Raw genomic sequence first — 25,555 nt, 5'->3', positions numbered from 1 at the left:
GTGGTTGTGTGGTTTTAGTGGTTTTATAGGTGTACGGCGGGATGTTTCCCGTTCCGGGCCCATGTTTTAACTTCCGTTTCCGTATATTTCCGGTCACCGTACTTTCCGGTAGGCGCACACTGCGGTGTCCGCTGTGATGGGTGGCGGTATTGCACCTAGGGCGCCGTACGGCGGCGGTGTGGGCCGTTTTGGGGTCATTTCCGCCATCGCGGACTTTGCACTTCCGCCATGCCGTGGTGCTCGTGCCCGATGGGTCGGAATGGGCCGCACTTTGCTCCTTCGTGCAATGGCGGAAACGCTATTTACGCTGTGGCGGTCCGGTCAGTCACTTTCCGCCAGGGTCGTAATGAGGGCCAAAGTTTTTATGCACGTTTATAAATGAAAATGTCACAAGCCATTGTTTTGGAAGTATTTAAAGCTTTAAAATACAAAAGACAAACCCAGATTACATTTGTTAAATCACATCGATTGGTATGCTGGTTCTTATATGCTTCCCTTGATGATGGAGAGAATGAAGCTAGAATCATTCCCATTTTGCAAAACACCCTTCTATAATATTTTTTTTTTAAATTGTCATGTTTGGTAATGTGATTTGTGTACTTTCCAAGTCCGTTTTTTTTAATAAAAAGAGATTGTTTTAGTTTATGGTAAGAACTGGAAAAGAAAGCGTTCAAATGCCAAAATTGCAGAGTTGGCATAAATCCCAGCTTCACCCCTTCATGTGATTCTGGGCATCTCATTTAATCTTGTATTGCCTAACCTGTAAATATTGCCCGTCCATAAACCTTTCAAAATTGTCAGCCCTTCCGAGTGATTTCCTTCTCATGGTATGATCTTCATAAAAGCCTTATTCATGATTTCACTGTGTTAATTACACAGCTATGTTAGTGGCCGTGTACTTATGGTTAAGTTGCTGTTTCCATAGGAAGAGCACTTTTCGGGCGGCTTATAACTCCGCTCCCCCTGAATTTTTTTGCAAAGTTCGGTGAAGTTTGGTCCAGGGGGGGAAAATGTATAGGTGGGGTTCCAAAACGTCTTTTTTTCCCATTGACTGAATGGGGGAAAAACTTTGCGCATGGCTACAGGTCAAACCGCTGGACGGATTTTCACGAAATTTGCAGCAGGTATAGGGGCTTGGTCCAGAAAGCGTGCTTTTGTAAATCTAGTGACAATCCATCCAGTATTTTTCTTTAAAACGACAAAAAAAAGTATGTCTCAAAAAATGTGTGATATCGATCTCCACTCCGCGGTCACACTTGCCTGTTCGCTCCGCGGACAAGATACCGATTGGCCAATGGGCTCGCGTCATGACCGCGGACACTTGACGTCTCTGCTATTTGGCTGCTGCGAGACGTGTTCTGCGTCAGATTGTTTGGCTGCGCCCGACATCTTGGATCCGCTGATAGCGGAGCAACAACCAGCGTACACATCCTATATTTATAAAACTCTTTTGCTGTGTCATAGAGCGTTAGGACAGGTTCAGACAGTAAGACCTGGGTGATCAATGTATTTGTTCTGGGGGTCAGTCTTCACAATGTATTTTCTATGGCCACCTTGTATGCACAGAAAATGAGGGGTGTAATAATGGTAGCATTTCAGCCCATGCAGTGCACAGGAACCTTGTTACTGTTGTAAGGACATGGGTAGTTGTAGCGAACATTGAAATTGAGTACATGCTGTAATTAAAATATTTTTTCCCTATGAGTATGCTATTCATTTGTACACCGCCATGATTGTGACATGCTGCGGTGGTTGTGGCCAGGGCATACAGCCCTGGGTGTGACATGCTGCGGTGGTTGTGGCCAGGGTGTAGAGTCTTGGATGCACGGCTGTAGGCCGTAGGCCGAAGGCCATATTTCCAAGACTGTACGCCCTAGCTACTACCACCGCTGCATGTCACAGCAATGGATACACCTGTAGTATTGCTTATCGATCAGATGATTGTGGGGAGTGTGTAGAGTCTTGGCCACTGGAGGTATAAGCCACTGCACACACATACATTGTAATATCTGGGGACATACAGCTAGGAGTGTAGCCTCTGGCCACAACCACTGAAGCATACCACACTTATAGATACACCCGTACTGCCGCACATCACTCAGGTGGTTGTAGGGAGGGCATGCAGTCTTGGGTGCATGTTGGTTGTGGGCAAGTTTCCTGCCACCGAATTCATACGGTAAATTAGAAGTTGGTGCTCAATGTATGGCGAGCAATGCCTGCATCTGTGTTGTAATGTTTTCAGATTAATATTGAAGTCGGACTGGCGTCCTATGTTTTGAAATCTAAAGCGGCCACCTGGAGCATTTGATGGGGATTTTCATATGTTGTTGCAAAGTGAGAATGTATGTGCCTTCTGAGTGAAGGTCAGTTCATTTGCTTTTTTGGTTGCAAGCTCAGTAGGCCCACGCATTCAAGTGAATTCATAAGGGGCTATTGTTTTTTTACCTTGAGCGAAAGTGAAACTTTAAAATCTACGCAAGGAATGAAAGTTTGAAAAAAAAATACTATTTGATAAGGTTATAGTTTAAAAACGCTTGTAAGGACCATGAAATATCAGTTGACGAATATTCTTTGATGCGAACAGTTTGCTGTGTGACTTTGCTAAAAATAATGGAGGCTGTGAAGATGATGTAAGTTTAATGTTGACGACTGTACACGAATTGTGACAATGTAACTGAAGTATTATATTTTTGCAGAGTTGTAATTTTCCTCCAATACCAGAGAGTGTACATTGTTCGCGTTTGCAAGCTAAGACTAGAGTCACCATTAGTGAACGTTATTTCTTTTTCTTTGAAATGTTCTTTTGGTCTTGTTACAGTTTGCACGTTCTTTTGTTCTTGTGTAAAATTACGACATGTAATTTTTTCTTGCTTGTCCATTCATGCTGCATCCATAACCGAATTACCATGTCACTGTGTAGTTATCCTTTTTTTTAACCCTTACGGCGAGTGCTGTTTATCTGTGTTTGTAGGGTGTCATTATATGTCTCCATTGTGAACTCTAATACTTCTTTAAAATGTCATGTTTGGCCACTTACATTTGTGTACTATTTTCCACAATCTTTGTGTCTGTTTTGGAAATTTTTCCTAAATGTTGCGTATTGACACACATTTTTTCTTACGTTTTCCGCATAGCCATATTTTGGCGTACTGTGAGTGCCATGGTTTCCAGATGCCGAGTGACAGCTTTTTCCCATGCCAGATGCAACTGCTGGTGACCGGGTGCCTGTCCATTATAATGTTATGAGATGACAGGCCAGGGCTGCTCTGTCCCTACGCTGAACTAGCGACAAGGAGCGACTTATTATCATTTATGGTGGTGTAAAGCAACAGTAATGCCGCCGTGTTGGAAATGCCTGTTCAAACAAATGGAGTGCTTCAACAGAAACGCATACTTTGCGTATAGGAAATTAACTGCATGTGTCTCTCCATGAACATTTTCACTGTTGGCCCTTGGAGTCATTGCTACAAATTATTTGCAAATGCAATTAGTCCGTTCAACTCCGACAGTTGTTTGTTAAATAAAAGTACTTTCCAAATTCTAAAATGTAACCGTTTTCTTTTAAATAACGTGTATCATTTTGAAATGTAAAGTACCAAGTTATACGTCGCTGTATGTTTATTTACAGATTCTGCGTCACGATACATACTGTTGCTTTTTCCTTGCTGTCATGGAAAGAGAAGAGGGGCTATGTATGGAACAACCGCCTTTCCTTTCGATGGTGGCCATCTTGAAAAAGGATTTTGTTTAACCAGAAATCCCATTTTTCCGTAGCACATGCTAATAGTTTGCACATCTATACTATTATTGTCAAATCCTATTGCGTCTATGTCCTGTACTGTGAAAGGTGGTTCTTAACACAACATTTACTTTGTTAACGGATGGCTTTCTTTTTTGGTAGGACAGCTAATAAGGCAATTTTCAAACGGAAATTAGGAAAGACGTATCAAACAATGATATGGGGGAGTGGGTAGCCTGTGCAAAAATATTGTGCGTTTGTTATTTCTAAGGTTGGGGCAGTGTTTATCATGCTCCTTCATTACAGTAGTGCTGTTGTTTCTTGGGGAGGATGGATGGCCATAGCTGATGTCATTTTCAGATAACTAAAACTTTTGCTGAAAGTATGCAATGTGCACTACATTGTTAATGGATAACGACCAATACGTGTTGGCGCTGTGCAAGGCACATGTTGCAGGCTGTTTCCACATTGTCCACGACACAATCATCTTACTGTTAAGTGTTTACGGATTCTGGGACACGTTACCGTGCTGTACACCAGCATATTGTCAAGTGGTATTCTCCGCAAGGTGTTTAAATAAGTCAGAAATTGCTTTACATTATGGTTACGTGGCACTACTGTAAACCGATCATCTTTAGAAGAAAAACTTTGCAAGAGGGACGGTATGGTTAAGTTGCTCTGCTGAAAACCTGTGAAATTCAGTAAAAAAGAAACTTTGTTAAGGGGACGTTATGGTTAAGTTGCCCTACCAAAAACCTGTGCACTTCACTAAAAAACCTTTTAAAACATGCCATTATGGTTCAAAGTAAAACCAAAAAAACCCTTGAAATTTGCCAGCTATGGTGGGCTAAGCGACCATAACTGTCCGCACCACTGTCCTCTGCTAACACTAACACCCAGGACATGAAAGATGGTATCACAAATGTCATTAATAACATCACTGATGACATCACATGTTATGGTAAGCTAAGCAACCATAACTCGTGCCACCACCGTGCACTGCTAAGACTAACACCCAGGAAATCAAAGATGACATCACAAATGTCATTGATGACATCACTGATGACATCACATGTGCATTTAGATTTCATGCACAGCCTCCACAAGGGATTGTCAACACAATATTGGCAGGAACGTATCACAAATAATTGAAGAACTTTCATATGCCAAATAGTTCCTTAAGCAATGCATTGCAAAAAATTCCATTGCATTACTGAGTTCTTTCAGTACATGAACGCACTCAATGAAGAAACGTAGGCATTGTCTGCAGCATGCGCTATTGAGGTGCAATATTCAAAATCTTCCCATGTTGGATACTAAATTGATAAATGCTTCCATTACAGAATTTTGCATTCTGTGAAACATAAATATCTGCAAATGCTTCCCTTACTGCATAATTGTACTATTACACGCAAAACATAAAGAGACCACAATGCATACAAATAGAAGCATTTACAGGGAACGTAAAGTAAGCAAAAAAAACTGCAGTATTACCAGAAAGTGTTCATAACCGAACTAATTAACTTCATGTACAGAAAAGATTCTTGTGTTTCAGGATTCCTTCTTCTCCCGTGGATATGTATAATATAATGTAACTGTACCCTAAGGAAAGTATTGTAAGAACATATGAGAAGGGTTAGGTCTACGAATATAGTAATTTTTACTTTTTTAATTTCAGACTGACAGTGAAGAAAGCCACCTGGCTTAGATATGTCAGTGAACAAAAAAAGAGGGAGCTAGACATGTGATGTCATCATTGATGTCATCAATGACATTTGTAATGTCATCTTTCATTTCCTGGGTGTTAGTCTTAGCAGTGCACGGTGGTGGCATGAGTTATGGTTGCTTAGCTTACCATAACATGTGATGTCATCAATGATGTTATTAATTACATTTGTGATACCATCTTTCATGTCCTGGGTGTTGGTGTTAGCAGAGGGCAGTGGTGCGGGCAGTTATGGTCGCTTAGCCTACCATAACTGGCAAATTTCAGGGGGTTTTCGATTTTACTTTGAACCATAATGGCACGTTTGAAAAGTTTTTTAGTGAAGAGCACAGGTTTTTCGTAGGGCAACTTAACCATAACGTCCCCTTAACAAAGTTTTTTTTTTATTGAATAGTGAGTATATTTATATCGCACACCACAGGCATTTGTTCATTTGATATCTAATGGCAACCCTATTTGAAAACCATATCCCACTTCTAATATCAGTCTGTCTGGATAAAGACACCTTCTTGGTAGCTTCCAATCTGCCTCCACTATCCATGCTATGGTACGAGTAGCGTTCTCCTTCCTTGCAATTGGTGGTCTCTATCCATGAATTAACACTTTTGCATTCTGTGAGGCAGCTAATGTGAGTTCTCTGTCTATTATGGGTTACATGTACCTTTTATATATGGTCCTGCATTAATAAAACATCTACCTTCCTGGATGTTATTGATAAAATGTATCCTGTATGTACTAGAACAGTAACCCCTTTGTAGACTGCTAATGATGGTCTTCAAATGCTACTTGTTTATCATTCTGATTAGAGCAAGAATGAAGAGAGACAGGGAACTTAAAGGGAGTAAATGTGCTTATTATGCTGCGAGACAGCATATCAACCTATAGGTTGTGAGCGGGACGGGTGGGGGTTGGGCGGCGTTGCCAGTATTCTTGATCCCTTAATTCCTTTGGTTTGGTGGAGGGGGGCCCCAAAGATGCCCGTGCCCAGGGCCACAAAAGTGCTTAAGATGGCCCTGCCTGTGCTGGGTGGGTGATGTAACAACATGTGGCAGAACAGTTGATACCTTACCCCCACATTTGGAATTGTATTAAATGTTTCTGCCAAAAGAGGGGCAATAAGATATGGGTTTTGCCAATATGAAAATTCCTGGTTGCACATTCTTAGCAGTTTAGTTCTAGAGTCTAGTTCTAGGAATCTTTGGGTACTGATCTTATTCCCACTTGAAACGGTATCCAGTGATTGCATCGAATATAAAGCATTGAATGACAAAGCATCAGAAAAAATGAATCGAAAAAACCATTGAATTCATTTTTTTCAAAGGTAAAGGTTTTATTTTAATTATAATAGGTTTATGGGGTAAAAAACAGGGTTTGGGGGGACCCCCATAAAAAATGAAGAAAAAATGCATTCGATGCTTTTTTTTCATTGCTTTTTTTTAGATGCTAAGGCATTAAATGCTTTGGCATTCGATGCAATCACTACAAACCCTTGAAACTTGTATTGTCTGATACACGATGCTTAGTTTGTATGATTATGGACAGCGTTATGGATCTTGCATCAAAAGATGTGACTGTGAGGCAGAATTGATAGGTTCTCTTATCACAATTTTGTTCTCGTGTAGAATGTCAGAGATATAGCTGGGGTCTTGATGCTGTCTCAGTAGGGGACATGATTCCGGTGTGTGAGCTGGAACTGAGTGACTCTCTGTAGAGGAGTCACACTCGGCTAGCCCACGTGATTCTTCTGCTCAGCGTTCACCACTCTATCCTTTCTAAGGTGGGATCGACCCTGAGTAGGACACTCAGAGGGCCACCTGGTGTGAAGGGGTCAGCTCAAAAGATCTATATTCCCAATATCAGGACATGGGGCCTCATTCCGAGATTGGAAGTAGCCATGCCGCTATTAGCGCCATGGCTGCCTCCAATACCGGGTCCGGGTCTGGTCTGGTTGGATAGGGACTTACTGGGTCATTCCGACCCTGGAGGACCCGTTAAATCCCCATTCAACTAGCCATTCCCCATTCCCATTTGAGCCCCCACAGGGCTCAATGGGAATGGGGAAGGCGGTAATTACGGGCCTGCTAGTAGCAGGCCCGTAATTAGTGCCCTGTTCCCTTAGCGGGACCTGTAAGGAACGTGTGGTCCGACCACATGTCCTTTGCAGTTCCCGCTAAGGGACCTCGGAATTGGGCGGTAAGGGATTACCGGCACCAGTCTCCTTACCGGTGCCCGGTATCCCTTAGCGCCCAACTCGGAATGAGGCCCATGGTCATGCTTGGTTTTCAGGAGCCCTGGCCAGCAGGTAAAACTATGGGAATTTGTGCTGCAAATTCTATCATGAAAGCATACATTTTTACTACTTCATGTTCTAAGGATTGGAAAGTTACAACTGTAGTTGCATTTCTTACTGGGGCTGTGCTAGGTGTGTCTTGTTCTTTTTATGATACTTTGAAGGAATACTCCAAAAAATGTGAGCACAGAGAAAAGAGGCAGTATAAAGCATACATGTGTTCACTGTGCAATAAAAACATATGTGCTGACAACAATAGCTTTGTGTACATCTGACCTCAATATGAATTTTACTTTGCATTTTCGTGTAAGAAGTTCATGTTACAGAATAAATGATGACATCTTGTCACGAAACTTAATCCAGTAAAATGCAAATAAAAAGATAATACTTTACTATGTGTCAAGTGCAGGATTTTTCTTCAAAACTCAAAGAATAGAAAACCGCCTTATCCAGTTTGTTTGCCCAGCGGGCACGTCAGGTCCACTTAAGACTCAACTGTAAGCCTCGCCCAGGATTTGAGATCTCAGCAGTGACATCAGTGACATCAGCAAACCGTCAGGGCGCGCCGGTTTCTAAAGACTGCCAGATTACAGCCAGCACGACGCGCAGTTCGGATAAGGGTGCGGGCAATAACTGGCTAATGGCGCTTCCTGTTTAATTTCAAAAGGCACGGTTTTACCGATGACGGTTCTGGCAGGGCACACACATGCAGTCAGACTTCAAATGCAATGTACCTGCCTCGGCACCATATTCGTTTTCAAAATATTATTGGTGGAATTTCCTTAAGATTTTTAATTCAGAGAAATGTTTTATGTATCTTATTTTCTTAAAGCAACTAATGGATGGGTGAGCCTACACAGAAATCTGAACAACTCATGATAGCCTGGTGCCTCTGTAAGCAGGAAGGGTTGGGTGCAGTGGGCAGGGGCCTTGAGGCAAGATCAGTCCCGTGTTGCTTGTAAAATCACTGCATTTCTCAGCTTCACATGTGACTGATTCCGCCCCAGCCCTCCTAGATTTTTAGGGACTCCGGATGGCCAAAGGTGAGTCGGCCTATTCTTTTCAGTGTATCTCCTGCACAGAAAAATAAAGTGCTACAGAAGACCACCCGCGACACTTCTCCAACGTCTCTATAAAATACGTTCTGTCAGAAGCAGAGGCGAACACAGCAACTTACTTGTTATTCGGCTGAATACCGAAACGCTTGTCACGTCTTAGTCTGAACCAAAGCCAGCATGAATATTAAACAAACAATCATGAGAATCACATGTTTATTAAATAAAGAAAAACACGTACACGTGCTACAATATTTCTCATCGTTCCTTTACGTTCATCTGCACATCATCTCCATCCATTAAAAGTCACAAAATAATACATTATCCTAAGGAGATGAACCAATTGCCCAAGATCACACAATGTGCTTATGGAGGCATACACAGGCTTTCTGGATGTGCCACCTCAGCCTTTCCCTCCTCACTACAGCAGCCTGTACAGAACTCTTCCTCATACTGACACCCTCACATGTCTTCCTTTTCAGACACCTCAGCAGAGGTCAAAGTTAGCGGGAACTGAAGGTCATGAAGTTCCCTTACTTTTGGGGGAAATCCACCATTGTTGCCTTACCTTATGTGACCCAGAGCACTGCTCCAGGATGGCAGTTTTGTTTTTGGTTTGACTTCCTCCCCTACTTGGGATTCAAACCTGAGCCCTGGTGGTAACACTCCAATGTCACATCATACCTGGAGTGTCTTTGTTTATTTGGGGAGTTAAGGGGACTATAGTCATGGGCGTGTCCCTTAATAGGTGTGAATGGTGGGTGATTGGAAGGAGGAGGCTGCTTAAATCTGCATGCTTTGGGGGACAATTGCAAATGAAATGTCCTCATTTAAATGATAGTCTTTCCTTGTGTTATCACAGTCTTGATTGTACTGTTGTAAAACACAGCGAGGGTGGGGTGGAGTGGAGGAAAAGGAAAATCCATGCATGGGGTTTGAATTGGGGGAGTGGGAGTTGAGGGTGTGTATGTGATAGTGTGGTTGCGGGGTTGGGGGTATAGAAGCGGGCCGGGTTTAGGGGAACATATTTCCACTCTTTTTTTCACTTCGAAGGACTGTTTTGGTCCCATATGCTCAAACCCCCTTACCTTTCACGCCTGAATGCACAGGAGTGTGTGTCTCCCTAAGTCCCATATGCTCAAACCCTTTCACTTCTCACTGCTCATCCTTTTGTACTGTCCAGCGCCAATTCAAAATATCCAGAGCACTGTGGCTCAAAGAGACTCAACTGTCGATCCTCACCCATCCTTTGTTTAGTCAAGTTCCCTTTTGTATATGTGAGGTAATGTAATACAAGGTAACGGTCTCACATGTGGCGTGACTTTTGCCATGTTGGTGGTCCGTTCGTGCCCTCTCTTGCATCATCTACTGAACACCGAGCAGAACTGGCTTCGATTCTTAAAGCTAAAATTTGCCGATTATGAATGTTTGAACGTTAGATACATTTTACCGAATTACCTTCCAAACTCGAGGTTTCGTACCCTCCTACGAATTGGCGCTATTTCAAATTGAATCAACCCAATGGACATTTCCAACAATATCCCTAACCACTGGTTAATCTCTAAATGATAATATGGTTGTCTCCGGCAATTGCGACGGATGTGAGCTTCGATTATGTTGCAAAACAAACGAAATGATATCATATACCAAGCAAAAAAACCATATTGAATCATATACTGAGAATTAAACACAACTTGTTTAAGTATGATGTAGCATACGCGTTCCAATTGTAGAACCAACTGTTATAACGTGTTTGGTGGTAGTGGGGGCAGTGGCACTGAAGGTAGTACCGCATCACTGTGATAAGAGTGGAGTTGTATTTAATGAGAGCGCCTTTCCCATCCCTTCTTTATGAGGTTCACCACTTTCTCCTGTTCTCTTAAGCTTTTGCTTTGTATGTTACATTTCTTTTGGTTTTCTTTGCGGCACTACACAGTTATACAAATGTCTAATATGTATGCCTTTTTTGGTCTCTCCGGCTGCCACAATGCTGATTTGCATTGGTTTTCTTAATTCTCTTACACTGTGTTTCAAATTGCATTGTCATCTTTTTAAAAAATGTTTTTTAATTGTATTTAGTTTAAAAAAACCTTTTACAAAAGACAAAACTACTGATTCAACAATAAACAATGAATAAAAAAAAAGATATAATCATATATCTTATCCTTAAAACCAGTTCTAAAACAACGAACACATCCAATCTAATAATACAAAATTAAAAGAAAGGGATACAAAGCAATTCCAAAGTCCACATCAAAAAATAATCGCATGTATAGGGAACAATTTTCTGGATCTTCTCCTCCAATATTTAAACAGTTCATAATCATGTCCTTACTAATCATGAGGAACGACAGGGATCAGAAAGAGATCATCACCACACAGCCCAAAAAAATTATTCAAAGCACAAGGTTGCAGTTCTCTAATACCTTGATCACAGCTATTGTCAAACCCTGAGATTCCCCGGAAATCAACCGCTCCCAAAATTTCTCTGGTTTATAATATTTGGACTCGAATCCAAATCTTTCAAAAAACCTAAATCTCTCCTGCCAGGTTCCCTTCCAGATCATAAGTACATGTTTGATAGATTTTTCCTCTGGGTTTTCACAATTTTCACACAATTGGATAGCAGTGTCGCCCTTCCCTCTTTTGCCAGCACTTCTCAAGAAACTTTTCCTTACACCCCAATCCGGACATTTCACCAAGTATTGATACAAATAGCCCAACCTTTTATCGGCTTTCATCATAGGGTTCGGGTTTTTCCCAGCCCTTACTTCCTCAGCTGTGAGGATCCAATCCATCTTGTCCCACTGCCTTTTTGCCTTTGTTCTGTTCTCTAGCAGTGTTTGGATTTTTATATTAGCTTTCTCTAGCCATCCTGTCACCATAAACTGTAGATGTCCTAGCATCTTGGATTTGTTATTCAACATATGCATCTTTATATCTTCGTATAGTGAGACTTCCTGAGCCAACATTATTAGCCGGAAAAGTGAAATTAGTTTCCATCCCATTTGAGAGTATAGGGATTTTAGACCTAGTTCAAACCTGATGTTCACTGTCGGGAGACTCATCGTTAGCCCCAATACTTTTTTCCAGAGCTGACCCTCTCACTTTTGCCAATTCCCCTCCAAAAGGACTGGTTTAGCTTCTACGCCATATATGGCAATTCGTACAATATTTGTTTGATAATATTTGATTGGCGGTATAATGGAAAATCTGCAATATCTCTTCAGAATTTTCTTAATTTGGGCTGTCAGCTGTGTTAGTTTCATGTTCAGATCTTACTCTATTTTCCAGAGTGCCAGAGAAAATGCACACATTTTATACCCCAGGTAGAGCAGCTCTTCTACCCTTTCAATGTTTTGCCCCCCAAGCTTCCATTTAGGGAAGTTTACTTTTTTCTTCCTATGTCTAAAGACCAGAATTTTAGATTTGGTGGGGTTTATTGATAGGCCATTGTCTTCTGCATAACAGTGCAGTTTATTAAGGAGGCAATGCAGACCGATTGCCGTCTTATCAAGCAAGACTACATTGTCCGTATATGCGGAGCCAGTGGATTTTGACCCCATTTATTACCGGGCTCGCCAAAGCTGCTGGTGCCAGAACCTCTCCCATATCGGCCAGATAGTAGTTAAAGAAAAGAGGGGGCCCTAAGCAACCCTTTCGAACTTCCCTTTCCACCACCACCGACTCTGACAGATGACCCTCCTCATCTAGACAAACTCTCAATGACGTATTGCTGTGTAACTCTATTAGCATCCCCGAAATTCCTTCTGGGATACCCTGTGCTCTTAATTTCTGCCAGAGCCTGTTCAGGTCCACCTGGTCAAAGGCCCTGGAGAAGTCTACCCATTCCCCATAGAGCTGCTGCTCTCCCGTGCTAGCTGTATTTTATTCAGGAGATTCAGCATTACGCCATTTAATGTAGTTGAAAGGCCCCTCTTGAAGCCTGTTTGACATTCTGACAGGACCCTTGTTCTTTTTTCCCAGCATTCTATTTCCTCCATCAGAATTCTCATAAAGATTTTACTCTCTATGTCCAGGAGGGCGATTGGTTGGTAGTTCGATGCCACCGACCAGTCGCCCCCCCCTTGAACAAGGGTATTATAATCCCAGACTTCCATGATGGGGGAACTCCTGTTTTAATAGGATTTCCCTAAAAAGCCCATTTAGCAGCTTGTCCCACAAATTCAGTTTTCAAAACTTGATATGTTAGGCCATTAGACCCTGCCGCCTTTGATACCGAACTGTTCCCAATCATTTCAGTGATGGTTTATTCGTTAAAGGTAAGATTCCAACCCTCTTCCTTATTACTATTGATAGTAGTTTTTTGATTATCTCTAAAAACTTCATTTAAGTATGATATCCAATCTTGTACCTAGACCAGATTGCACAATGTTGTCTGTGTCTTACCTTCCAGCTGATGCATCACTGACCAAAACTCTCTTGAATCTTTTTTCCCCAACAGTCTAAACATGGTTTCCCCATATTGTTGGAGTCTCCACATTTTTCTAGCTACCGACCAGTTTTTATAGGATTGGGTCAAGGTTCTAGCTTCACTTTCAAGTATCTTTTCACTCAAATTTGCCCTTTTCAACTTGTTCAGCCTCTGATTTAGCGTTTTTTTTTCTCTCAACATAGTTTCTTCATCAAAAGTGTGCCGGAAAATACGTTTTTTCCCACCACCGCTCACTGAGGGGGGACAGACTGACCACACAAATCCGACTAAGTTTTCTGACTGACAATTCTCCATTTGAAAGTTCTCTGTTACTTCCTTGAGGCGGTTGTTGAGTTCCTTCCCTCCCCATTTATATGTACTTTGTATATGTACTTTGTATATGTACATCTATATGTACTTAGATGTATTTTCCCTTTCCTGCTTTAGATGGACTATTTGTAATGTTCTTGTTGGTTATATGTAAAGTCTTGAAACATCAATTCCAACCGAAGATGATCACTATTTCCACCCTGAACTACATTCATAGTTAAATTATAGGTGAAAAGATCGGTTGACAAAAAGAAATAATCAAAGATGGAGGACACCCCCCTGTGATCTGGTTGGCCTTGAAGGGGTATCCCCTGGCAGTTTTCCATTGGCCATTATCAGCCCCCAACCTTTAAGGAACTCCACCCAGAAACGTCCTTTCTCCATAGTTCTACGTGTGGAATTATTCTTTGTGTCCTTTTTGAGTGGAATGCAGTGCGAGTTCTGATCTCTTCCGAGAATCAATGGAATAATTCTGTTCATCTCCTTCAATTTCCCCAATACTGTAGCTAACTCAGAACAGAAGGACTGTTGAGATGAACACGCAGGATTCCAGTAGATGTTCACAAATACCACCTCCATGGGGGGTTCCTGTTGTCTAAGAGATGCTTTACATACTTGAATTCCCATGATGTTGTCTACCATCATGGTAGTGTCTTTAAAGGTTATATTTTATAAGGCGACCAGCAGACCCCCACTCGGTCTGCCCTTAGCTTTTTGTATTGCTGATTGGCAAAATATTGTATGTCCCTCTACACTGATTGCATTGACCAGCCAAGTTTCTTGGAGCATTAATACATCCCTGTTTTTAAAGAGATAATCTCTCATACCCTTGGTGGTGAATGTATTTGGCCCCTGCTTGTTCCAACAGATCACTTTTACCCCTAAATGGTTAAAGTGGCTTCTGACTTACTCCTAATCTCTGAAAGACCTCTGTCAGAATCTGAGGGAGCATAGGAAGAGTATTGGTTTGCATATGCTCCTCCTGCACTTCTAATTTCTTCTGTGTAGTTTTGCAATTTGTAAAGGTGTCCCTTCAAACCGTGTGTAGAGGAGGCGCCAAGTTCGATTCGCTCTCCAACTGCCCATTTTGAAGTACCAGCAACATTCACGCCGAAATATGTGACGTATGATGAGCAAATAAACCAACAGAGAGCCACAGTTGGGCTCTGTCCAGTACCTAGCAGGGTAACAGCACCTGTTGAAGTACCGACACCTAAGAAAACCTGGACAGTAAGGTACCCATTGAGAAAACCATATCGACAAGTGAGACAGAATGACGATTGTCAGAATGCAATACCTGAAGAAGCCAAGAAGATACTAAAGGAAGACAAATGGTGACGTCATAAGAACCCAGACTGACTCACATATAGAAGATATAACGACCTGATAATGATGACAAATGAGACGAAACACCATGGACAAGTGACATCCTAAGTCTAAAGTTAAACAATTGACGTCAAGATGTCAGAAACTTGTGCCATAAGCACGATGAAGATATTCAGTTAGTTTAAACATGTACATATGCAAAGTAACCGCAAGAAGCACAAAAATTGTGAGGCTTGCTTATGCTTAGTAGTAAGATAGATTACGGCTAGTGCCACCTGTACATATCTACCTCAAAAAGAGCACTTTATATAAGTATACTTCCACTACGCACAAGAGCAGAATCAACCAAATGTTACTAAACGTCTCAAGAAGAGAGTTTCGCAGCAAACAAATCGAGAATTAAAGACAGAGAGAAACTCAGACGAAGGTAACCATGGCAAGAAGCCAGGGTCTTATCGGCTGAAATAGACCAACAGTGGATACAATTAAAGAGAAGAAGAACGGAGTATCCTGTTCAGGGAAGGTCAAGAGAAGCCACAGATGGCAGACGACAGGCAGAATTAAATTAAATACATGAAATTGCATGAAGGAAAGGCCTATTTCACGGTATCAAAATCACGTGACCAGATCAGCAGGAAGGGATGAAAGTTTCACACCTACGCATGGACTTTTGCCATGCCCAGATGCCTTAACTTTCCCAGACCAAGAAACAGACTCGAGGCCAACCACAAAGAAATAATTGACACATGGCCACTGAGGTGATGATTGATTGTAACAATAATTGTAGGGAAGCTGGGGTGCAGACAAACTCCCTGCACCTAGCCGGCTAATCTGCAAGTGGAAAAGTATAAGTGGGGATAATGCCAACCCAATCATAGTGGACCATGTAATCTAGGGTCCTATAGTTATTAGAACCAATGAGACGTCGTACTTTTAGTGACATTTACAGTAGCCATTTTGAAGGAAGGACTTAGATGCCCCACCTAACATTGCCTGTCCAATCCCCTCTCCCCATTACCGTATACAGATATAGTGCCTATATTAAAGTTACCTTCCTAGAACCAATCAAGTTGCATGCTAAGTTTTAAAGAGTTACACGTCAGTGATGATGAGTTTTTGGTATAAATGTTATGTTTTTTCTGAAATTAATTGGAGTTGAAGCAAGAAGGAAGATCAAGCGATTGCTGATATTCATGAACTCCCTGTTTTTTGTACTTGTCGTTAAATGGACTCCCTTTGTCAAACCATTGAGTTGTCATTATTGATTTGGTGCAAGAGTACAAATCTGCATCCCCATCCATATCAAGGGTGCTGCTGCTCATCTAAAAGTGCTGTTTGGAAACCCCTAGTCCTATGGGCCGGATGGGGTCCATCCAGTACACTTGGTAGCAGAGATTGATGGTTATCGATTAGAATCGATTAGATATGACACCCATTGGCAGCAATATCACAAGTCCTTTGCCATCCGGCTGAGTAGAACGAGAGGCTCCCCGTAGATAGTGGTTATTCTAAGTAAAAACCCTGCAGGTTAGGTCTGAAGGAACCTTTGCTTTCCCCCATAAACCCCTTTCCACTTCTATGAGCAGCTAATCGGACGAACGGCAAGTAGAGGCGATAACGAAGGAGGTGATCCCGAGCGTCCGGAGTAGAAAAAAGTACTTTCGCAAAAAGTAAAGGAAGGTAACGGAGGGAGGTGGGACAAAAAATAGCGACAGATTAAGAATATTATATATATATATATATATATATTCAGTAAAAAAACTTTGTTAACGGGACATTATGGTTAAATTGCGCTACTAAAAACCTATGAAATTCAGTGAAAAAACTTTGTTAAAGGGATGTTATGGTTCAAAGTAAAACCGAAAAACCCCTGAAATTTGGCAGTTATGGTAAGATAAGCAAGCATAACTCGCGCCACCGTGCACTGCTAACACTAAAACACAGGACATCATTTTAAATAGTGTGCCCCATTTCCCCTTTGAGGTTGGCTCTGAAAAGAGCCGTTTTTTGGGGGTTTTTTTGCAGGTGCTTGACAGACAACTGTTATTTTGTATTTTTTTTTCTTACTTTGCTCCTAAAAATCTTCATATAACCTTCTCCAAAGCAACCCTTACATTCCCAAACAGCATGGCATTTCCCATAAAAGATAAGGAAATGCCATCTTCTTTAAAATAAACAGCATTACTGGAATCAATATTCTCATTATTACAGAAGAACATACCAGCTCTAAGCATGAAGGCACACATGCCTCGGTTGATTACACACCTAGCATTGTTTTGCTGAGGACAAAAAACTGAACTATTGTCCCATATTGCCCTATGTAGTAATCCAGAAAAAATTACTTTGGCATTTGGAAGGATGTTCATTACTGCTTGAACCAAGTGTTCCAAATCTGCCAACAAAGTAGGGGCACTGACATAGCCCAAATGGAAGCACCATAGTGCAAAACTACCACATGGGCACTGTTCATCCTGCCCATATCTTCACAAACGTGTACAATTCCCTGTAAATTGCAATCAGGCACAGTGCTCCACACCACCTCCACTCCTTTAACATCAAAATTCTTTGCAATATGCCTGCATTGAGCATACTGTTGTAAACCATGCACAAACATATCTCCAAGCACCAACACCCTGACTTTCTCCACTTCTGCTATCTTCACTACACACAGTCTCTTTCAACACAAATCCACAACCTCAACATCTGATTGGCTGAACTCTACAGTCTTCTTTCCATGCTGGATTTGCTGGAAAACCCTGGATGTAGCACGCCCTGTCCACGGACAGCCGCGGTGTCCGCCGACCGCGTAACTCTTGGACAGCCCTTCTACCATTTCCACTTCACTCTCTGTGCAATTCCCTCATTGCATACAGCTAAGCAGTCACACAATATGGAGAACGTCCTCAGAACACCCCCATTTTGTTTATTTTCGAACATTTCAGGACACCGCAAGTGTTCTTATAACACATGCAACTTGCCAGCGAACAATACGGAAAACGTCCTCAGAACACCCCCATTTTCTTTATGTACGAACATTTCAGGACACCGCAAGTGTTCTTCTGGCTCACTCTTTTTTCTTTTGCTGACATATCTAGGCCACATGGTTTTCTTCAGTAACAGTCAGAAACTAAAAATTGTATTTTATTTGTAGACGTATCCTACAAGTACAATTCCCTTAGAGTCCAGTCACATCATATGAAACATATACATAGGAGAAGACACAAGCTTTAAAGACAGCATTATTTTCATGCAAATAAATGATGATTTCTCTGTTTCAAAGCTGCTATTTACCCTATGTATATGTATATTGGTATGTGTTCTTGTCTCTTTGTGTTTTCTCTATAGTAATGCAATTATGTAATACAAGGGTTTTATTAGCTACTTATTACATATTTCACAGTACACAAAAATCTATTAAGAAAACAATGATCATTTCATTATTCAACATATTAACATTACAAATATTATACCTTCATCTTGTACGCTGCACACAATGCTATTTTTCTGCTTTAGGAGCTTAGTATACTAGATAGAACCCCATAATAGAATGCTATTTATATCAATGCATCGTTCAAAGCACTAATTAGCGTATGATATTTATTGCAATGATCCTTGACACTTTTTTCACAACATTTTAATAAGAATCCCTTGTACACATATTTCATGAAAAGTACATACACATGTGATGTCATCAGTGATGTCATCAATGACATTTGTCATGTCATCTTTGATGTCGTGGGTGTTAGTCTTAGCAGTGCACGGTGGTGGCGCGAGTTATGGTTGCTTAGCTTACCATAACTGGCGAATTTCAGGGGTTTTTCGGTTTTACTTGGAACCATAACGTCCTGTTAACAAAGTTTTTTTATTAGCACGCAAACAATATACAAAGATGGATTGTAAAAAGCAATTTCTCAGAGATGGCTGTACACAGAATGTTGCAAACTAAGAATTTATGGTCGTTTACAGTGAAGGTCAGCTGCTTCCATTTTTTGATCGCGTGCCGGCGAGGCCCACGACTCGCACTATAAGGTTCTATTGTTTTTTGACCTTGACAGACAGGGATCGTGCTAAAAGACTTCTTTTGAAGGAGTGTTGCAAAAATGTAAGACACGATAAGGATGAAATTTCTGAAATGAAACCACTTTTATATATTATATCACTATGAGAAAGATCGTTGGCACAGACAGAGTCGTATTTTTGGACTGCACTACGCTTAGACAATAGAAAATGGCAATATAATGTAAGTAACCCTTTAGATTATTTTATACCGCAATATAATAACAATAGCATGGCATTAAAGCCCGGTTAAGTTGTACTTGTTCGTTCAATGTGGCGTAGTGTTTTCTACCGCGCACTATCACCGCCGAATTGCTCCCCTGTCGCTTAGAGGGCTCTGAAAAAGGCAGAGGACAGAGGGTGGGTTAATGGGAATAAGTTAACATACTCCGTTGCACTATCCTCGTTAGCAAATAGTTTCACGCCCTAATAAATAAAATGAATATTTTTAATGAAGATCGGCTGGTGAGACTAATTTATGTTTTTTAAAACAGTACGTCCTTTTTAACTGCCAGGTGCAGCTCCATGTAAGCAACTTCATGACCCTCACCATTTTATGGGACAATCGCCAAGGACCAATATGCCCTTACGCAGTACTAGCGGCTAGAAGCAACATACCAACCATTATGGTGGTCTAATGCCTAGTTGTTGGAGCAACCTTCCGATTATCAGTGCGACCATTTGCTTCTTTTATCATAAACCAACAGCCTGTGTACCGCAAAGGAACAGCGCGTGGCTCAAGATGAACTTTTGCGGATCGATAACAAAGACAAATGCAAATCCCTGAATATTCTCTAAACATTTGATATCAAATAAATGTACTTTATGAACTGTACAATCTTGCTGTTTGCTTTTAAATCACAGTTTCATATTCCGAATTGTGGCGCGCTGTGTTGTGAGATGATGTGTGTTGTTTTCCGGGTTCTGTGTAAAGTCGCGTAGGACTGGAGACGACTGAGCGCGTTTGGCTACGCACCCTGTAACGTCACGGAGAGAGGCGGGGAATATGAATGCTTTGATAATGTCAGGCTTAGGGGCGGGACATATGATTTAGTGTCGCAAAAGCAGGTCAGCCAGGTCGATGGCGCAAGTGATAGGATTATCACATAATGTCGGCGCAAAGCAGCCTGATTTATCGTTTCTTTAGTGGACAAAAAGTCGGGTAAGGCCCATAGGAAATTTACTATCAGCGGACATAAGGAGGGTTCTTAGAACACTTTCAACCTGACAACGAACAATACAAACAGCGTTCTCAGAACACCCCCATTTTGTTTAATTGCAAACATTTCAGGACACCGCGAGTGTTCTTAGAACACATTAAACTTGCCAGAGTACAATACGGACAGCGTCTTCAGGACACCCCCATTTTGTTTATGTACGAACATTTAAGGACACCGCAAGTGTTCTTAGCTCAATTTTAGCTTGCTTGCGAACAAAACGGACACATACTCCATCCTCAGAACATCCCACCATTTAGTTTATTTACAAAATTTCAGAACAGCCGTGTTGTCCGCAGACAAATCAAATACAACAAAAGCGCCCCCACCCTCCTCAAACACTCTTACACACCAACACACTCCACTAAATACAATTTTTAATCCAAGTTTCACCACGCTGTCCATGGTCGACGGCGAATGCAAGATGGTGGGCGCCACAGAAAATCTGATGCGCTCCACGCCCCACGCCGTCCAATCAGCGAACATGTCGCATGTCCGCGGACATCACGCAAGCCGCTCAGCCAATCGGGGCGCTGTCCGCGGAGCGAACCGGGAAGTCTGTCCGCGGAACGAACGGAGATATCACAAATTTTTTTGCCTTACGTTTTGGTCATTTTAAAAAAACTACTGGACGGATTTACACCAAATTTGCAAAAGCCCGCTTTTGGGACCAAGCCCCCGCTCCTGCCACAAATTTGGTGTAAATCCGTCTAGCGGTTTGGGCTGTAGGCGTGTGCAAAGTTTTTTCCCATTATGTCTATGGGAAAAAACACAAGTTTTGGGACCCCCCCTATAACTTTGCCCCCCCTGGACCAAACCTCTCCAAACTTTGCAAAAAAATTCAGAGTGGGCCATATACTTTACAAAGTTTGGTGAGGATTCGTCCAGAGAGAGCGAAGTTATAAGCCACCTAAAAAATGCTCTTCCTATGGAAACACCAACTTAACCATAACTACATGGACACTACCGTGTTATATCAGTTTCTGAGAATGAGGAGCCTTCGGCTAGATTACATTTTTTAGACGAGATGCGGCTGTTATGCCAGGACGGGAAGAATCAAAATCAATGCGGCAAGGGCCGAGGCAGGGGAAAAGGAAGAGGAAAAGGACAGAAATTACGAGGAGGAAAACAACTCGGCGAGGCCGGCGTGGGAAACGGCTCAGAAGCATGCCAAGAGAGCAGAGCAACACGCTCTGGGGCCAAAAAATAACCAGTGACGATATGAAGATGTGTCAAATTACCAATTCGTCTTCCCATGTCCTTACCAAAGCCCAAACCTCAGTTCTTTCATTGGGCCTCAACTTTTGCCCTACTAAGGCCTTTGATTACGTCCAGGCATGCCTTGATTTAGATAAATTTGTTCGACTTGAGACATTTTTTTCTTTGAATCCTACCGTGCCAAAACCACTGACACCTCGTATGGGCCGCACTAACCTTTTGATCTCTGATATTCCATCTCTCATGGATCCGGCCAGTCTTGAAGACTCCGACTTTGATCCCTCCAATGCCTGTCTTGCTGATTTTGACATCAACCCTGACTGGGATGTACATACTAAATTCGAGGTTAAATCTAAATTTAATCCACAGTTCCCCGTTGGTGGATGTATCGAAGCATTTTACGATTTGTGTATTAGTGACTTTAGAAAACTACGGAGAAGTACCATCAAGAATAAACATAATCTCACCTCTGCCCAACTTATGGCCATCGGCGAACCACAAAGCTTGTCGAATATTATCATCAAACCGGCCGATAAGGGGTCAAACATTGTAGTCCAAGATCAAGTACACTATGTTGCGGAGGCCAATCGTCAACTTAAAAACCGACTGTGTTATGCCCAATTACCAGAAAATCCCTTTGGTGACATCCAGTCTGAACTTATTAACCTTTGCACTAAATGGGTTGACATCGGCCTTATCGATGATGATATTGTTAAATTCCTTGTTCCCTCCTGTTATACTATAACGACGATTTATTTTTTACCCAAAACTCACAAGTCTCTTATTCATCCACCGGAGAGACCTATTGTTACTTTATGTGGTTCCCTCCTTGAGCATTTGGCCCAGTTTGTTGATGAAACCTTATTGCCTCTTGTGTCAGTTTTACCCTCTTATTTGCGGGATACCAAGGACTTTTTGCAACACATTTCTAGCACACCCTGGGAGGACAGTCTGCTTTTAGCAACCCTTGATGTTGTCTCCCTGTACACCTCCATTGACCATCAAGTTGGTATGGGAGCTTGCAAATATTTCCTTGATACCCGCTCATTGAATTTCCATAGTCACAGTTCCATGATCCTTGAAATGCTGTCCTTCTGTTTGAATAACAATGTCTTTCTATTTGAAGGTTCTTTTTTTCGTCAGGTAAGGGGCACTGCTATGGGCAGTACCTTTGCTCCATCGTACGCAAACCTGACTATGGGGTGGTGGCAGGCCACCTTTCTCAGTGATCTACTTGCATCTAGCTTTGCTTTACAAATTGTCGCATGGTGGCGATACATCGATGATATATTTGTCATATGGAAGGGTACTGAAGCCGAGTGGCAATCATTTGTGAAACATATTAATACATATATGTCCAGTCTGCGTTTCACAGAATGTAACAGTATTTCTGAAATTGTTTCCCTTGATGTAGTTATGACCTTGAAAAATCTGGTTTTCACACAGCACTACACAAAAAACCTTCAAATACCGGCCTAACCTTGCAAACGCAGTATTCCATATGGTGAATTCATCAGATATCGCAGGGATTGTACAGATCTAGCATCCTTTGACCATCATTGTGCCCTGGCAGCTCTAGATTTTGTTAAACAAGGCTATGAGCGCAGAATCATAGAAATGGCCTATACTAAGGCACGCAAGCCAATTAGAACTGCCATTGAAGATGAACCCCGACTTATTGTTACATTCCACAATTCTTCTAACTTTGTCCGTAAAATCACAGCGCGACATTGGCGTGTTCTCATCATTGATAAAGATCTGTGCCCTCTGCTCTCCAAACGTCCAACTATCACGTACAAACGTGTACCCTCACTTAGGGATAAACTAGTTTCTAGTTTTTTGTCACCCATCAACACTAATTCTTCTGTTACTAAATCATTGATGGTCTCCCCTTTAGGCTTTACTAAATGTTTCAAATGTAAGGCCTGTGAGCATGCGACTGCGTGTAAATCTTTTTTACATCCGGTCACCCAATGCAATCAGCTAATCAAGTACGCAATGAACTGTGATACTGCTTTTGTGGTTTATGTCCTTTCATGTCCCTGCACGAAATGGTATGTCGGGAGTACCACATGTAAGCTTGAGCTCCGAATATTGCTGCACCTTAGGGCAATCAAAAATTCAGATCCCGCATACCCTATGGCCAAGCACTTTAAGCAAGAACATAATAATGAGCTTACACTTCTTAAATTCTTCGCAGTGGCACATATTCCGATCCATCCGAGGGGCGGAGACCGCGTGTTAAAGCTTAGACAGCTGGAGACCAGATTCATTTTGGATTTTGACACCAAGTTCCCTAATGGTCATAACCTCGATGAGGAGCTTTATACGTTTTTGGGCACATAAGAGTATACATCCCCCGCTGCCTTTTTGATTGTTTTGCCTTCCTCTACTAATTATTTGATCATACTTAGTTGAACGGGAGTGTTTTTTTTATTCTGCAGTCTTTGATTTTTTGAATTCACTAATTTGTCCCTGGTCTATAGACAAGTTTTATTTTTTATTTTCACCATTACGGTGGCTGCATTATTATAATTGCTTGTAATTGGTATTGGTTCCATTCTCAAGCTGCTGCATTCACGACCTTGTAGGACATTTGGCACATTTTATTTTTCCTTATGTAGTCTGTGGTATTTATTATACGGTACTCTATGTTATTTTTTTCACTTTGGTTATTTGGTCATTTTCTCTTCAACTTTTTGTTACAATGCACACTTACCTGTGTACCCAGTAGTTTATTATATAAAAAAAAATAAAAAATAAAAACATTTTTTGTTTCCTTCGTCCAGATATTTAGTCAGGCCCAATGTTTCCATCTTTGGGTCTCATGCACACAGTGTCCAGCCATTGTTATATCTGGTTTGTTTGTATACGTTCACATAGGCTATGTGTAAACGATATAACCGGCAATTGTTTATGCTATACTGCTGCTAATTGTGGTTGCCAACGTGATGTTGCTCATCTGCATATTTTCATGTTGCCCCTATTCGGCTTGCACTTTATATATTTTTCTCAACACTGGTCTCAGTATGAAATGTTATTCGGCTGACTTTTACAAATTATTGCTGCCTTGTATTGTATTATCAGGACTGTATTTTTGCTCCTTTGCACATACTGATGTTGCGATCCTGATACATTCTCTGTCATCTTGCACATATTTATGCTGCTATGTTTGCGTTTTTGCACAAGATCTATTGCTCAGTTGATTTACAGAAGCCACTATTGCTATGCACCTTGTCATTAGGACTGCAATTTTGCTCTTTTGCACATACTGTTGTTGCGAATGTGATGCAATTTTTTAATATCTTGTACATATCCATGCTACTATTTTGCTCGTTTGCACAAGGCCTTACTGCCCTTATTGGAGACCATGGTGGCTCAGTCAATCTATTTTGTATAATCTGTCTCGATTTGCATATATTTTTTATCTTGATATGACATACTGTTTGGCCTTTTAATCTCTGTGTATATGATGGCACTGTGTCGCTTTTAGCCTGATTTATATTTGATTGATTGATGTATATATATGTATTTTGATCTGACGGGGTATTGTGATTTTATTCTGTGAGTGCACTTTGCACTCACCCAACTACTAATTGTGCATTGTAATTTCTTTTTAGACCGGTAACACAAGTAGGAAATTGGGGTGCATGGGAATTGGCTCATATGGCCTTGTTTTTGTATTTGACCGTTTGTTTATATGCCTTTGGTCTTTATATTCAAAATAGGTTCATTTCGATTATTCCATTGGCCCAGTCTATCGGTCCCGTTTGGTTTTTATTGTTGGCCATCATCTTATTTTCTCTTCCAATATGGCCGCCATTGAATCAGTCCTTTCATGCACCCCTATTTCTACTGACATAGTTGATGGACTACATGTTCTTTTAACTGTGCTTTTGTCCTTTGTTTCTTTACGTGATCAAGCGCTCAGTTGAGCGTGAAACGCGTTGTAAGCAGGTCGTGCCTATAGGCGTCCTGCCTCTGTTTGTTTTGCTGTTTCCCCAGCCTTTTGTTTTGCACAATTTGTGCTGTTTCCATTAAATGAATTTCCTAACTACCTCTTGTGAGCTGCGCTTCCTTCTTTCCCTTTTGGATTGATTGATTTTATTGGGTCCACGGAGAGTGCAGTTCTTCCTCTCTCCTCCTTTCATTTCAATATATAT

This window comes from Ambystoma mexicanum, chromosome 9 (genome assembly GCF_040938575.1).
Source record: "Ambystoma mexicanum isolate Mex_15411 chromosome 9, UKY_AmexF1_1, whole genome shotgun sequence".
Lineage (NCBI taxonomy): Eukaryota > Metazoa > Chordata > Amphibia > Caudata > Ambystomatidae > Ambystoma > Ambystoma mexicanum.
The sequence above is the reverse complement of the archived record's forward strand: the minus strand, read 5'-3'. Positions refer to the sequence as shown.